A 16813-nucleotide genomic window follows, 5' to 3' on the forward strand; every position below is an offset into this window, starting at 1 on the left:
CTGTCGTTCTTCGACCATGGATAATGAGTCGGAAGTCGTGGAAACGAATGCAACGAATATTTCACACTGACATAGTTCCAGGAACGAGACGCGACGAATAAAAGCCCTTCTCCTTTCGAAAGCCCCTCTCTCGTTGACGTGCGATTGCATTAATTCTACGCTCGGTACGCGCGAACACGCGAGCGATGCACGCATCGTTTCGAGACGAGACTATCGATGAAAGGGCCTAGGGATGAATGAACTCCTTTCATCGGTAAGAAAAGATACCGATAGCGACGCGTACAGGGGATGAAAGCAACCCTCGACGGCATTCTAAGGGTGAAAACGGCACAAAGCATCCGCGGCCGCGTTCCTTGATTACGTTTCGCCTCGTCATTATAAAAATAACATTCTTTTTTTGTTTTTAATTATACAGTATGCGTGAAATACTCTTCTGCTCTTTTCTGTGCCGTTTGAGAAAAAGGATTATCTTCTGTTGCAATTCTCGATGCACATTTTGTTTGAATTATAATTGTAACGGAGACTTGTTGCGCTTCGAATTATTTTAATAAAATGTACAAATTCGGTGCTGAAAATTGAAACTCGCAGAAACTTGTACCTGAATTCGAACTTGAATGGCAAACTTCAGCGACGAATTTGCCGATGCAACGATGTTGTCCACACAATTTATTAATCACATGGAAACCCTGGACAAATTTGCTCGGTCGAAATTAGCGCTAGTCAAATTCGAGATACGCGGATAAACGGACGAAATTAGCGTGCAGTTAACTCAAATAGCGACATGTATGATCGACACACGACTCGAATGTTAACTAAAATTTCCGGCAGAACGTTCTCCTCTAACATTACAACGGTCCTCCGAAAATCACCATTTCGATTGTGGAACGTTCCTATTTTTAAGCCACATCATTTATCATTTGTCGGCATTCAACGTTTCGAGCGTTTCTTGATTTCTATTTCGATACATACATATAACAGTGGCCGAACGTGATTATATTTTGGTATAAAGCGTAAGACTGATTTATATAAAAATAGAAGGATGGAAATGATATTTAAAATAGAAATTTGTTAGAAATAAGTAAAGTTTAAAGATATGTCTTTCACAGTCTGTAACGCGAAAACAAATGCGCTTGAATTTTTAAAAATATCGCTGCCTAGAGTGGTTTCAGACCTGATTTAAATCGTAAACGAACGCAGTGAAAATAATTTATTATTGAACGCTGCAGCGATACGAGTGAAATTTCAGCTTAAGCGACAACCACGACAATAACGTGGCACAAAAAAAAAACACAGTTAATTTAACAGCAGTACGAAACAGTGTCGTTGAAATTTTCGGAATACATAGATCGTGTTTCGTTGCTCGCGCCCTTCCATTTCGTTTACTGGGTTTAAATTTCAACGAGCTTTACTGAATAATTAACTTCAATCTACCGCTGAAACGTTAATAAAGAACGAACTGATCTATAATTACAATATGATTGAACGAAAATAATTCATTCCGTGACAGAGAAACTCTTTGACGATGGAAAGACCATATTCAATATAAATGTGGCAGGTGAAATGTTAAACTTATTAAAGTTATTATTCTGTATCTCTCAAAAATTATTAAAAATAACAATGGTTAATACTCTGATTTCAAATTTCAAATGTGCCATTACATTATTAATGCTTTTCAAAGTAATACTTTTATATTATTCATATTATATCTCGAACTAAATCCAATAAATTTAAAAAGAATACATCAATCATGCATTAAAATTTTATGTCAACGATTCACCTTCTTCGACGCGAATTGGTGTCATTCGTGCAAAAGGGTCATCGTAAAATTCGCTTTTCCACACACTGCCAACACGAATATGTTTCTTTTTTTTTTACGGTTATATACGCACCTTCACATGAATCTAGATTGTTGTGCACGGTACGTGTGAACATCAGGCAGGTTCCCTTGAAAAACGATGGGGGTTTATTGCGGAACGGCACGGATTGAAATTGGGGAAACTGCGGGTTGTCGAGCGGCGAGCTAGCTACCGATACAGATTCATCAACTGTCGTCGGGTAAATGGTAGGAAAACCGCTGATACCGATATGAGTTCCCTGTTCGAATGTGAATTTCAGCTAGAAACATTGTTACTGGAACATATTAGTCCATTATCGAAAGATAAGACAATATTTCAAAAAATACTTTCATTTCTATTTTCTCTTATTCATTATATTGCTATACTTTTGTCATGTAATATTATACATCATCCCAGCTACTTTGGACAAGGTATGAAACGATTAATGCAAAATATAAAATACTCCCGCTAATGATGTTTCTAATGTCGCGCGTATTTTCTTTTTTCATTTATGTATTTTTAACGAAGGCCTTTTCATGACTATTACCTTTTACACAGGGGTGTAAAAGGAAGAAACACAGGATAGACAATTGAAGAATGATATAAAATGGAAGTTGGGTTAACAAATTGCAATGTGTCGCTCGTTCGGAGCCTTCTCTTCTTCTCTTCTGTAGGCGCTCGCGGCCTCTCCTCGCAAGTCCTCTCTCCCACTCTCTCTCTCTCTCTCTCTCTCAATGCGCCGATGCCTACGCGCAGGTTACAAAGAAAATCTCTAACAATGACTCTCTTTTCAAGTTTTACTTATTCTTTTTTATTTCGCCAAAATTTTACTGTCGTAAATAATTAATTTTTGCAATTTAAAAAGATCAGATTAATGTTTCAATGCAGTTGGAAAATCAACACGTATCTCGTATATCGATGAACGTTAAGCAAAGAGATAAATTTCGCAGATTTTCTATCGCGGTGCGCATCATCGACGCGAATTCATCGAGTACTGTCGCGCAAATGATCCGAAAACCACGGATACCGAGCTTGATCGTGTATTCGAGCACTTGCCACCGAGTTTTCCGCTTCATTCGATTTTCCACGCGATACGAGGTCCCCAGTGCATCCTGCACCGTGTTACGCTGCCGATATTCCCGCGAGTATGCACACGCACATTCCATCCCCGCTTATTTCGCCTGCGAACCGTCATTTTTATCCGTTACTCGACTTCCGGTATTCCCTTACGAAGTAAATCAAATTATCCGAATCGGCGAGCTAAAAATTGATCCTGAATTTTCGAAACCATTTGTGCAATAAACTTTATTTCAGAGAGAATTCAAGATTCCATAAAAAATCAATAATAAAGCACTAGAAATTACTAACAATTTTTTTTAAGGAATAGCGACGCGCAATGGATTTTTTCGCTATCTAAAACGGCCGATAAATTCGGCAGGAATGAAATTTTGAAGTGTACGAGAGAAATGTGCGGATTCGTTGGAAACTTGTTCGGATAATGGAGTTTCCGTTACGTCGAAATAGCGCGCCGAGGTGAATCCTCTGGGAAGAATAAAACCTTTTTTTTATCTCTCTTCCTGTTCTCGTCGAACGTTTTTAGTCATTAACCGCACACGTTCGTTCCGCAAACTCTACTTTTCCAACGACGAAATCGAATTAATCCTCGTCGAGCGACATTGAATTAAAAATTGATCAGGTTCTATCCTCCTGTTTTGGTTTTTTCGAATTCGGATTGTCGTGCGAGTATCGCAAAAAGTTTGACAAATAGATACGCGTCTTGTATTAGGATATTGTATGTCAAATTTGGAAATATGACAAGTATCACAGAATAGTATTCATGGTATATGAAGTTTAAAGTTTAATCAAAGTGACTATATAGATACTTCATCAATATTCTTACAATAAATTAGGTGATTCTTCGTTGGAATAACCAATGAATCAATCAATTTACTGTTCAATATTATCCATTAACGAACGTCCAATTTCCAATCGCTTTTAACGAAGAATATTGATTAAGCGTTTATGTACCCATTTTCATTAAACTGCAAGCTTTAGATTGATGTACCTCAGGTGCAATTTTGTGATAATTTTACGTCATCAAATCATGTCTTTCTAAATCGGTCATTTCTATACCTAAAAGAAAATGAACAATTAATCTATCATCCTATTTATAACGAGCTATGACTAATAATTTTTAATTGTTTAATTTTGAATAAAATATTCTTCATCGTTATTTCTTTTTCCTTTCTGAAATACAAAGGGTTTTTCATCCCGAAATAAATAAACAAGGGTGCTTAATCTTCCGGCAGAATATCCACAAACCTTTTCTAGAAGTTCTATCTCGTAAATATGTACTTGGCGAGAATAACGTATCATCTGCATTAGGACAGGAGGGCGCAATAAAATTCGGCCGAAATTTACGAGGAAAACAGACAAAGAATTCTCGGGACGAGGGTTGCTTGCCTTCGTTCGAGTATTTCGCCACGAATTCGAGGCGTTCGCTTTCTTTCTCGCCTGCCAGTCAGCCCAGGGAAACGATGAATGTATTCCTTGCCTTTTTTCCGCCTCTTTTCGTCAGGGCTCGAAGGAGAACTAGGCCTGAAAACGACGACCCCGTCGGCCCATAGAACGTTTTCATGCAAACCCACCACCGTTGCAAGCCAAGATGAGCCAGCGCCCTGCTATAGTTTGTTACGTGTGTATTGTGGCTTTCCCCATTTTTTTTTTTCTTTTCCTCCTCTCGTTTTATTTCCCTGCCTCAGCCGTGTATCTCCCTTCTTTCTCATCTTTTTCCTCGACGGATAGGATGATGGAGGCGCCGTCGCTCCGAGCGCTCATTTCCTTCTCATAAATCCAACCACGCGATAATGGTCGACACGCAGACGAACGCGATTGTTCACGGTAATTTGTCGTCTAGCACCTTTCGACCGTTATCGACACTCGTAACAGTCAATCGAACTTCCGGCCACTTTCTCGATACACCGCTGTCGAGAAGGTCCCGTTGGATAACAATCTTTCAATACCTTAGCTCAATAGATCCATCGATAAACCTTGTGGGTGAAATTTATTACCTTAATAAAAATGAAAATTTTTGTGAAAATTGTAAAATTTCATTTCATTCCACTCCAGGCTAAAACATTTTGTGTGTACGAAATAAGAATGAAGTCATTAACTTATCATTTTTCTTTCTTACTTCATTTCATTTCTCAATTTACTTTCTTCTTTTTTTTCTTTCATTGTTTTATTACATCGTTACATAATCTAGTAACATATGGTGTGTAATTAGTAACATGCATTGATAACTGTTATTTGATTATAATTAAGATATACAAGAAACAAATTATGGACGCATATGTACACCCATAGCAGTCAAAAGATTATGCCAAGTGCGATAGAAAAAAGATATTGTTATAAATAGAATATCTGAAAAAGTAAAATGTTCCAGAATCAGCGTAAAATAAATCCCACAGGTGTGTCTCGAAGTAAAATCTAAAAGAGAAGCGATTCGGGCCAACGAACGAGGATAGGTGGGCGCGGGTTTACCGCAATGCATATGCGGTAAATCAGTGCAGATGAGCAGATATACGTGCACACGGACGGTCAGTGGCCATCGGGCATCGGTGGGGTGTAAAAGGGTGGGTGCGGGTGGATCGGGGTGCACGGTGACTGATAGTAGGACAGAGGAGGCTAGACGGATGCAACAACGTTGCACGGGTACACAGATTATATACGCGTTTGCATACATGAAAGCCATGTACGCGTTCCCGATGGTCCGGCCTGTACTTGGCTTATATCACTGTCGCCGTTCGACGCGTCGCTTCGGACCTATCGTCGACCTATACCACTGTCACCATTGAACGAAACCAAGCTGCCGGCTTTGAATATGCACGAGACATCGCCTCCTTTCGTCGCGGCTATATTGAAACTCGATTGAATAATTTTGCTCGGTTATATTACGCGTACACGATAGTACACTTGTCCTATTAAGCTACCTGCATATTTGCGGTAAATGTAATAATACTGTTTAGCTACGAAACATCGTCGAGAGTGCAGCTACATCGCGAGCGGTAAACAAAGTTTCGTTCGAAGCTTATTACGCACTTGATGTTTAGCAATATAGACATAGTGTTTCATTCATTAGACTGATTTCCACGGTGCATAGCCCTTCAATTTGCTTTGAGAAGGAAATTAAGATGCAATTTATAAATTTCAACAAATTAACTGAATTCTCTTCGACCCGAGAAACGAAGAAGCTTGCCAATGAAAGATTTCATTGAAGCCACTACTCGGCATCCACCTCGGTGAACACAGTTTATACAAGTATCTTCTCCTTTAAGGAATTTAAAATAATCCAAAGATCGCGAAAACACTCCCGAGAGGAACATCGTTACCAAAGTTCACCGTCCAAATTAAGTTTCCAGAGAGCAGAATAATCATCGTTGAGACTGTTTCTTTAGCTTCCAAGTTTGTTTCTGCCTTTCTCTTTATCTCTCTTCTCGTTTCTTCTTTCGCAATCGAGAAGAGTTCAGATAAAATTAATACTCTAAAAGTGGCTAATTCAAGGGAGATACAGTGATAACGAGGCGATGGCATTTCAGTCGGAACGCGTAGATACACGCGAACGTTCTGACTGGAGAATTAATAGTGCGTGTACATTGCACGCACACCAGGAGCCTGGCCGTGCGGCTATAAACTAAGTTGCTCCATAAACCGGGCCGCGAATATGCATGAGGAAGGTGTGGCTCGCGTTGTTGTTGCACCCAGCAAGCTTGATTTCGGAAACGTTATAAGTCGGCCGCGAGTGCATCATGCACGTTGCATCGCATTTGCAAAGCAAAGCATAGTGCAGCGTGCGCGCGAGCCTTTCCACCTGTCTTGCTGAGATTAGCCGGTGCTTTGTTGCCGTTTTAAGGAACCCCGTTTCTGCCCACCACGCAACGTCTTACGATGGAAATCCAGAGATTTGGATAATCGTTTAGATTCTTGTCTAGGTGGAAGCATCAGTTTCCCAGCTTTAATGGTTTCTTTTTATTCTATTTAAAATCATGATTCATGAGTTGAATTTAGCTTTTCTAATTATTTTTTTTTAATCAGCCTGTGTTTGCATAATAATTCTTATTTCTTTTATAGAAGAAAGAACTGAGAAAATCTGGAGACAGTGCTACGAGACAATAATTGTTTCTGCATGGAGCGCAATAACGGTGGCTGAATGTTTCAGCATTCATTCTTCGAGGAAGCGCTACCACGAGACAACAGCTTTATGAATGCGATATCCCATGCTAGCCGAATGCAAGTGAAATGTAAATTTTAAATCGGGTCCGAGAGCGGAGCGAACGAGAAAACGAAGCTTATTTATGTGGAAACGGAGACATTGGAAAACAGAATGGTAAAGTATGTGGAAAGATAACGGGTCTCGCGGTGTATTTCACGTTTCGAGTCCCATGAATGCTTAAAGAAAAGAATTGAGATTGTGCGCCCCTAGTGGGGACCATAAAATAAAATGACGCGACCTTTTATGTACCAAATAAAAGAAAAATATATATCAAATTTCTTTAGTAATTTATAATTTTTTATATATTTAATGAAATTTTATCATTTTTTCCACAGAATTACCCTATCACGAATGTGAATCTTCTGGTTGACGACGTTAATCAAAATGAAAAGAAGAAATCGAGCAGCCACTTTTACCCAAAGTTTGTGGCAGGAATCGACGGTCGTTTCACCAGACGCGATCCAATTTGTTTAGGTTAAGGGTTGACGAGATTCCGTAATGAATACAAAGTTGACCGAGAGGGTAGCAAGGCGAAGACGAGACGGAGCCAGGCAAAATTGGAAGAAAGAAATATTTACCCTGAAATTGGTACATCAGGCGGCGGCTTTAGACGGACGTACAGACTTTTCTCAAGCCGGGAAAATATCTCAAAGACACTTTAACCGGGATTTGGTCGGCTTCTTCTTGCTCGAATTAGCCGGGCCGGATTGCACGATCTCTCGCGGACCGGGGAAAAAAACAGCGAGCTCCTCTTCCGTGGCAAATGTACGCGGTTAATATGAAAAGGAAAAAGGAAGTAGCAAAGAGAAGGCTGCTTGTTATCGCTTTCCGAGCTACACCGGGAAAATTTGTTTCCCGACCTCGGTATTCCATCTTACAAACCCTCTTCGCAATTCGAGCGTATTTTCTCCTATTTTATGGCCACAAATTCGAGCGTTCGTTAGACGGCTATGTTTCTTGCCTTCGTTTTGACAAGAAGCTAGAATTTAAATGATATTATATTGTTTACATAGAAAATTTAGGATTATTTATTTTTCTATATACTATTTTAAATTAAGTAATTTTATTGATGACTAATTTTAATCAAAGCATCCTGTAGACACCCTTAAAATAAACGATAAAAAATGGTCTCCATACAATTTTTCATTCACAAATAATAATTTCTTTATTATTGTTATACATACACTATAAAGGAAAACATGTTTCTCCTTTGATCAATGTTCTGCAACATTGATTCATCGATCGGTAATTATACCGACCCAAGAAATGACGAACTGCTAATCGATCAGAGCATCAGATCTTTCGGAGAACCGAACAATACCTGATACAAAAGCGTTACCCCCACTTGGACAGGTGAACAATCGATGGGAAAAATCGCTGATTTACGTGACAAGTTTATTGCTGTCCATTTGACGATCACCTCGGATCTGTTTTAACGAGCTAAACACGCTTCACCAATGGATAAAGTGAAAGCATGACGAATGAAGAGCAGCGATGGGAACGAGTTCACTGCGACCTTACGGATTCGAATCAATTTTTCGTGTATTGTTCAATTCGAATCGGGTAACACTCGTAAAAATAAAATGTCCTGCTGTGATTTATGTGCGATCGTAACTTCGAGCCGTAAAATGTTTGCAATATTATTAATCCATAATCGAACAGTTGGAAAAGATGCGAGGATACGAAGAAGAAAAGATATGGAATTCTTTTATTCCGCGAATTATTCAAAGTCCCTTGCATTTGTACCGGTAAAACGAATCAAATGTTCGATCAATAAGAAACGTCGTCGCGAAGAAATTTTTTTCTTTCCACAAAAAAATAGCCGGAACATCCTTCGACAACCTTTTCCTCTCCTCTTTTCAAGATGATGGAACGTCAATGTCTCGCATTCTATTCGCAACGAAAATACACGACAAAAGAAGAACACGAATGTTCGGCACGCGGATGAGAGTTTCTGAATAAGAAATACCTTTGTTCGACGTAAGACGTCTCGTGAAATGCATAATTGTGTCTGACGATTCGCCTCGTGTACTACAATTTTCCTTTCACAAGTTATTCCAACTAATGACTTCGATTATTTTGCATTGACCAAGCATTATCCTCGATTAATTCATTATTAAAGGTACATTATGGACGTCAAAACAATTAACATCGTACCACTATTATTCACGATTCGAAATTAATGCGAACATAATATTCAACGATTCTCATTGTTCCCGTAAATATAATAGAGATGGCTGACTTTGCGTAATCCACTCGTATTGTGGATCGAATTTATATATTGTAGTGAACCCTGAATACGGATAATTAACAGAGATTTATTTGAAAATTTGATTGGCATAGTTTTCCGTCGAATTGGTACACAAAATATTAATGTAGCATACGTGCTACGTTATAGTTTCCATATATATAAGTACACCATTTTTTAAATAAAAAATAGAAGTAAAATTACAAAAACTATTGATTCTTTAAAATATTCGACCATTTCGAATACTTAAATTAGAGAAAAGCAAACATGAAAGTAGAATCAGTGCAATAAATATTTTCTCCTCTTAAGTGGTAATTCGTGAATATTATTAAGTGCAGTAAAAACGATGGCGGTCAATAAAAAAAACAGTAAAATAGTTGAATTAATTACAGTCGTCTGTAATATCAATCCTAGTTAATTTCTTTATCGGGACAGTGCCGAAGTTTTTCAACAACCGATGGAAAGTTTACATTGACCGGTCGTCGCTCGTTTGCTCCGTAATTAACGTAATTAACGTAAGATAAATAGTTGAAGGATGACGTTGAAATCGCGACGGAAATATTTCGTTTTCCCGAACGAAAAAGCAAGGAGAAAGGAAATGTCGGCAAAGGACTTTAAAACGGCGCAAAAGAAGTGCCTTTAAGTGCGATGCAATCGCGGATGCAATTCGTTCTCTGGAAAACGGACGATGCTTCAGGCCAGATCAAAGTCTTCTTGCGGAAGATGAAGGATACTTGAAAACGACCACGCCCATCCTAATTCCACGCTTCCACTATCGACAATTCCCTTTGAACCTTTCATCGACTGACACACCACCTTTCTACTTACAATTTTTTTTTTAAATTAGTCCGTTTCACCCAAACCGGCCTTCCGTGACGTTTAATTTCATTCGAAGCATTTCATCTCGAGGCTGACCAAAACGTTCTACCAAAATTCTTTGTCGCTCTTTCTGTGTCTTCACTTTGCACTGGAATTCGCTCAATTTCATGGTAGTTTCTTTCCTTCTTCCATGAAAACCCTTGGAAATATCGTTGTTTGTGTTCAATGTTAAATTAATTGTCATTTCTTTGGAACGAAGCTTGCAATATTAATCGTGTTTCATTACAGTGATAATAATAATTTCTATGTTTTAAATTATTCTCATTGGAATTAGCACAATTGCAATATTTTCAAATATTCTCTAAATGATTTTGTGCGAATTAATTGTGCAATGAAATTGAGCAATTTTCCACGAATACCAATTTATTTTATCAAAGAGTTAAATACTTTGCTGTAAATACGCAATGAGGTGTAGTTGGATTGGTAAAACAGACACGACTATCCCAACTCTACTCTGTACACGAACTCCTATCCTCACATGTGAGGATTAGAACCCCCAAAATCATGACCCCTCGAGAACAAAGGCATGCCCATTCTTGTTGGATCTGTAGTCACTGTTTCGTAGTCAACTGAACAGGTACAGGGTGTGGAATGAAATTAAAACGGGAAAGCCTATCGGCAGCGAGGATCTTTTACCGAATGTATCGAAACGAGAGTAGATGGGTGGTCCCCTTTAAATTTCGCTTTCCCTGGGGTGATCTCCCGGTCACGCTTCAATTGACTTTGGAAATTGATCGAAACGAGGTAATGCTGTAACGAAGCACCCTTTTTTTTCTGGGACACCGTCGCGAGCAGTCGCATGAATATAAATACCGTCGATCGAGCAACGTTACGAGTTTTCTTCTTCTTTCTTTCTCTGTCCCAGTTCTTCTTTTCTTTTATTCCAAAATTTGCATACGTACGACCAATACAGCTCGTCAGTCGTATGGAAAGAACGGGAAAAATCTGTCGATCTGGCTATAACAATCGCGAGTTGAAGAGATAAAACGTGAGTTTTAGATTGACTAAATTGAAACAAAAGAAAGAGTACTATTTCTGAGCGTTAAAATAAAAATGTTTGAAGAGAAACTGTTTTAAAAGAAATAATGAAAATTTCATAACCAAAAGATCAATACAAGTTTCGTCAATTCGAAGATGTTGAAATTAATTTAGCTTCATTACACAGCAAAATAATACAACGCTAATTTTACGCCGTATTTATTCCATAGGATGACTGAATTAATTTGCATTAACAGCCCGATTCATTATGCATCACAATGTATCGAATAAACAGGCTACATCATTTGCAAATTATTCAGACTCACAGAAATATCATTAAAATGTCTGCAACAATTATTTGTTTCGTTAATACCTCAATTAAATCAGAATATAACATACGAATGAATCGCCCTTTTTGGCACTTCAATAATTGAAGGAAATCATCATTTCAAATTGCTTTGAATCTGAACAACTATTAGGATGTACAGCTTTCGAATGAAAGAAAAGCATTCTGTTTAACAAACATCGCTGATAAGATGTATGGAAACAGTTGACGCAAGGTTAGAGAGAAATTTCCATCGCAGGAAACAGGCGTCCTGTGGAACGCGGAGGATAATAACGTGCAGGTTCATCGCGTCAGCGGCGAGAGAAGTCCCGGAGGAACGTGTGGACGAGCAAGTTCTCTGTCATGGCAGATAGCTCGAAGCTGCCACTCCTTGACCGCACGGTCGTTTGTCTAGATCACTCCCGTTTTGCGGCCCCGCAGATCCTCGTTACGCCGGTCTGTTCGATTTTATCCCCCTTGGGTCGAACAGCGCAGTCACCAAGTCCTGGCCTGGAATTCCTGATAAGACGTGGCCATCCAGTTGCCGCTTAACGTGACTCGACGAATTTTTGGGTGGGGGTTCGCCTTTGAAAGGCCGCTTCCGTTCCAATTTCGCCAGGAATTTCCCTCGCTCGTAACCATTAATCGTCCGTTTCTTAACCCTTTTCAAAATTCTATCAATACCATTCAGTACACCGTTTTGATCCAATCACACATATTGATTCTGCATGAGCTGGTAACAATTTGCGAAATCGAAAGCCGATGGAACGTGAAAGGAGGAAAATTATCCTGGTCACAGATACACACCAGACGATCCTTTCGATATTAGTTTCCGGACGACAGAAGGGTAATGGAGAATTGTTTGGCCGGAATCGCAACGAGCCGATTCTAGGCACGATATGTATGCAGAAACGGAGACGATTTCCAGAACACACGAGAGGGTCGCGCCGTAAAAAGTCGGTGCCGGTACGGCAGCCTCCCTGAAGTAGGCATTCAAATAAACCACCTAGGCGCTGGCTTCCACTTTCTGTTATCCAGCAGCGTGGAAGCAACCCTCTTAGAATACTTCCGACGCGAGCAGTAAATTCCATCGAGGCACCGACGTTTCCACTCATCCCGTTTCTTCCTTCCACCACCCTCTTCCCAATCCTCCTCTTCTTCTCGGAATCGCACAGCCTAACCCACCAACCTTCGTTCATCATTCCCTTTTCCTTTTTCTTTTTTTTTTTGTTTCTTCTCTCGTCACTCTTCGCATTTTTGTTTTCAAGGAGAAATGTCTCTGCACCTGGGCTAAAATTCGAGTGGTCGAATCGTTACCCAAACCCCTGTACTTTCTTCGTCCTACATCTTATCCTTTTCTTTTTTCTTTATTATCATTTTACTTTACCCTTCTGTCCGTTAGCCACTTGTTCGTGGCCACAAGCGAGCGTCTCCATAGTAACATCGGTTCAGTTTCGTTTTATTCGGCGAATTAAGTCGTTCCGGTAACGATATCCCGGTCGTTTCTTCTTTTTATCTTTGCTAAATTAAATCGACTAGCTTTCTTTCAGAGCACAGCTGGTACGCGATGAGCTCGTGGATTCTGATACGCTTCACGGGACCATCGGTTTCGTGTTTTCCTTTTCCTGTCTTGCTTTCTTCTTTCGTGTCTTCAGCGAGAGTTTTTCGTTCGGGTATTAGGTGAAAGTCGTTGCTCGTTGTTTCTTACGTGTCAGAATGAAAAGCTCCGGAAATTGCACCGGCATATTAGTATTCTCTGACAGCACGTTGTGGAAGATTACTCGAGGATTCAATTGAACCTTGCAGGGGAAGTTTTGATAATTGTTTAAATTTAGAGAAGATAAATGGACATTTTTCAAAGGATCTTTTGAGGCTATGGTGTAAATTGTAAATTAGAGTGAAGTACATGCTTCAAGTGAAAGAATTGAAGTTCCTTGAGGAACGGTGATTTACATTGCTTCCCGCAAGTTGAGAAACAGAATTCCTCGAGTTCATTCCCTAAGTAAACCGGATTCATTGCAGTTTCTTGTTACACGAAGACAAATAATTTACCCGAGAATTTAATTCAATTCTCTCCGCCTCTAAACGAGATTGTGCCCTTCCAGTTGCAGCTACGCTGCTCGCAATGTATCAGTTTTGTAAAACAACTTGCAAATAAGAGGAGTACAAAGTTAATTACACCGTTCCTAACTTTCCTATTCGAAGAAATTAAAAAACAATTCTAATACTAAACTCTAAAAGAAAAGATTGCTTTTTTAAAGAAAGCTCCTTATCCCTAAATGTACGATGGCCAAACTATTTAGTGCTCTTGTAATCTCAGGGACTAGGGATTTCTCAGCTAATGTCGTTTTGCTCTTCTAAGAAAATTCAATAATGAACTAATACCGTGGCGTCGTAAATTAACGGCGAACGTGGCAATACCTATCGACCCCTATTTATTATTGGTGATCAATAAAACCCTCTGCCTGCGAGACAATGATATTGCCGATCTCTATTGGCTAATTACCGAGAACAAATTGCCTAACAAATCTTTATTTTTATTTTGAGTTCAGTGATAATCAATTAATTTTGTTTTTTTCAACAGTTACATTTAATAAAAAAAATATTACAGATACATGCAATTATTTTTAGTGGATGAATTACTTCTGGCAGTGTGAAATATGAAAGCGGAAACATTGTAGAAAATCATATATTATATTCACGGAATTATTAACGATAAATTGTAAATATGTCTAGAAATAACACGCAATCTCAATGTTTAATTTCTCTCTACGGTCGGTATGATTTATCTTTGTAATCCATATATAATACAATATTACATCTCTCGTATAGTAATGATAATTATTAATGGTGGTTTGGTGTTTACTACGCAGTGGTCACGAAATCCCAATTGAATTCGAAAGTTGGGTTTCAGTAAATTCAATCAAAAATTAATACACCATTAATACCATATTGATATAATATTGATGGCTAGTATTCATTAGATAATACAGATATTAAATTCGTAATTATTCCCGTAACCGTTAGATTCTAAAAATTGTTTACTAATTCCCAATATAAAATAAACAATAATATACTAATATTAATTTTCAAGTTCTTACTAATAAATAATAAAGATAAAAATTTCTATCCTATTCATAAAGTATTCAACACTGTTCCATGAATGTGAAATTTAATTTACAAAGAGAAATACGAATCAATTAGCTGAATTATTGTTAATTAATATGATAAATCTTTCTGGAATTGATATTAAAGGGTACTTACTCTTTGGTCGATGCAGCATATTTATCGAAGCGTTTATTACTCAATCGACGATACCGAGGCAATTATGGATACATACCTGAAACCGAAAAGTAGTACAATTAATTGAAACATAACGGCACCGAACCACTTTATAATGCACGACTTTAACCAATAACTGGTTAAACAGTTACAAGCACGATCGTAAATTAGCAAACTTCGATAAACAACAAATAATATTAATTGATTTCTCCATTACGAGCACACTTTTCCAAAACACTGCATTTCCGACCACTGTTCTGATCATAATGTCAATATTTGTAATCATACATAGTAATAAATGAACATTATGGAAGTAATAACTTTAATGAACAAATATTATAAACCTTTACGTTGTTTATTGAATTTTCGCATTAATCATTAAAAACTCATCTGGAAGAAATTTTCAGGTATTGATTTGTTTACTTCACCACCTATATTACATCAAGGAATTTTACAAAAAAATTACCAAAAATCTAAAAATCGTTCTCAAAACTCAGGGTTAAAAGGATTAATCGTTCCATCAACAATGAGGCTCGATTCCAATAAAGTATAAAGGAGTCTCGAAACCGAATAAAGACGGCGAACAAAAGAAGCTAGAAAGATTCACGTTCCTTTTTTATCGGCGCCGATTTCTCATCGATTGGGAATTTTTCGCTCGTCCGTGACTTAAAGTTTGCCGTTCGAGGGTGGTGGTACCGGGGGAATACGGTAACACGGCAGCCCCATATGAGAACTCGTATCTTATCCGAATCCGGATGGTGCAAGTGTGACAAAGTGCCGTCCAGTTTCAGTGACCTGTCTGCTTCTGCTTGACGTACATAGTCCGCTGGTGCAGTTGGAAACTGAGGATACGGACGAGTTATGGTCGTCAGGACCGAATTACTTTGGAAATGAGCCGGCTACTCTGATAAAGTCGGCTCGAACGAATGCTGTTCCATCCTACGTTTCCGTTTACGGGCTGCGGGATGCGTTCGGCGATCCAGGCTGGAATATTTTCCAGGATATAAACGGTGTCCAGACACTTCGATGTCGTATCTCTGCGGTATCGATCCGTTGAAAATAATAAAATTTCCAAAAACTCTCAGAATTCACGATTCAACGATCTCCATTTTCGATGTCGTCAGGATTTCTAATGAAATGGACGCTAGGTGGGCCCGATCCGCGATATCTCGTCTAAAATGAAAGGAGTGACGGCTAGAAGAGGAATTCGGGCTTCCACTCGAGCTTGTAAGACGTGGCAGGTGGTCTCGAGGGGCGACCCACTCAGCTAGAGAAGGCGTCACGGCTGCAGACGAGGGAGAGGCATTCACGAGCCTTGATTTAACACCTTGGATTAATTGCAGTCTGTGTACCTTAGCCAGAGGTGCGCTCGTGTACGTGTGAGATGCACGGTTTCCTCGTAAGAGTACGCTACACCCGACCAGCTTCCATATTTGTCTCCGAAATGGAGCAACGAGGATTTAGATGAGTTCTCGTAATACGTGCTCGTTTTGATGTCATCTTCTGGCACTCGTGGTTCGACGTTTTCTCCTCGAACGCCACTCGACAATATTTTGTATTCTTTAAAGTAGGATTTATTGAAGCCTCTTGTAAATCCGTTTCTACAAGCAATCGACATACGCGAAATGTTTGAAGAATTGAAGAAACTATTTTCCATATGCTCTATTTGGTTATATTTTAGAATTTTCAAAATTTACAAAAGAAACTTGGTGTCTATAAATCATCAATTTAATAAATCTTCAAACAAACCATAGGAAAATAATAACTCGATGAATATCGCTAACGAGCAGGTAACGTGGCATGACGAGCAAAAGCAATCGCTCCTTCGCGAAACACTTAATTCACAGAAAACGCGGGGGCGGTCTGTGAGAAGGAAAAAAGAAATAGGTGCTTAAGCTGAGTATTTAATGGCACTTCGTGACTGGCGGCATTCCGTAAAGCTAGCCGTCACGTTCAAATTAGTCTCGAAGGATCATAATCGGAGAGAGGGCTAC

General features: G+C 38.9%; 1 protein-coding gene across 6 annotated transcripts in view; it reads right to left on the bottom strand.

Annotated features, from left to right (window-relative positions):
* The window catches only part of Fas3 (fasciclin 3), a 266165-nt gene that overhangs the window by 57715 nt on the left and 191637 nt on the right, over positions 1-16813 (bottom strand). The window contains exon 2 of one of the 6 annotated variants that reach the window (XM_076692049.1): positions 14802-14877. The exons of the other annotated variants lie outside the window; for them this stretch is intronic. The gene's annotated coding sequence lies outside the window, so the exon portion shown is untranslated. The remainder of the gene's footprint in view (positions 1-14801; positions 14878-16813) is intronic. 6 annotated transcript variants of the gene reach the window in all.

The sequence above is a fragment of the Osmia lignaria genome, chromosome 14, assembly GCF_051020975.1.
Source record: "Osmia lignaria lignaria isolate PbOS001 chromosome 14, iyOsmLign1, whole genome shotgun sequence".
NCBI classification, from domain to species: domain Eukaryota; kingdom Metazoa; phylum Arthropoda; class Insecta; order Hymenoptera; family Megachilidae; genus Osmia; species Osmia lignaria.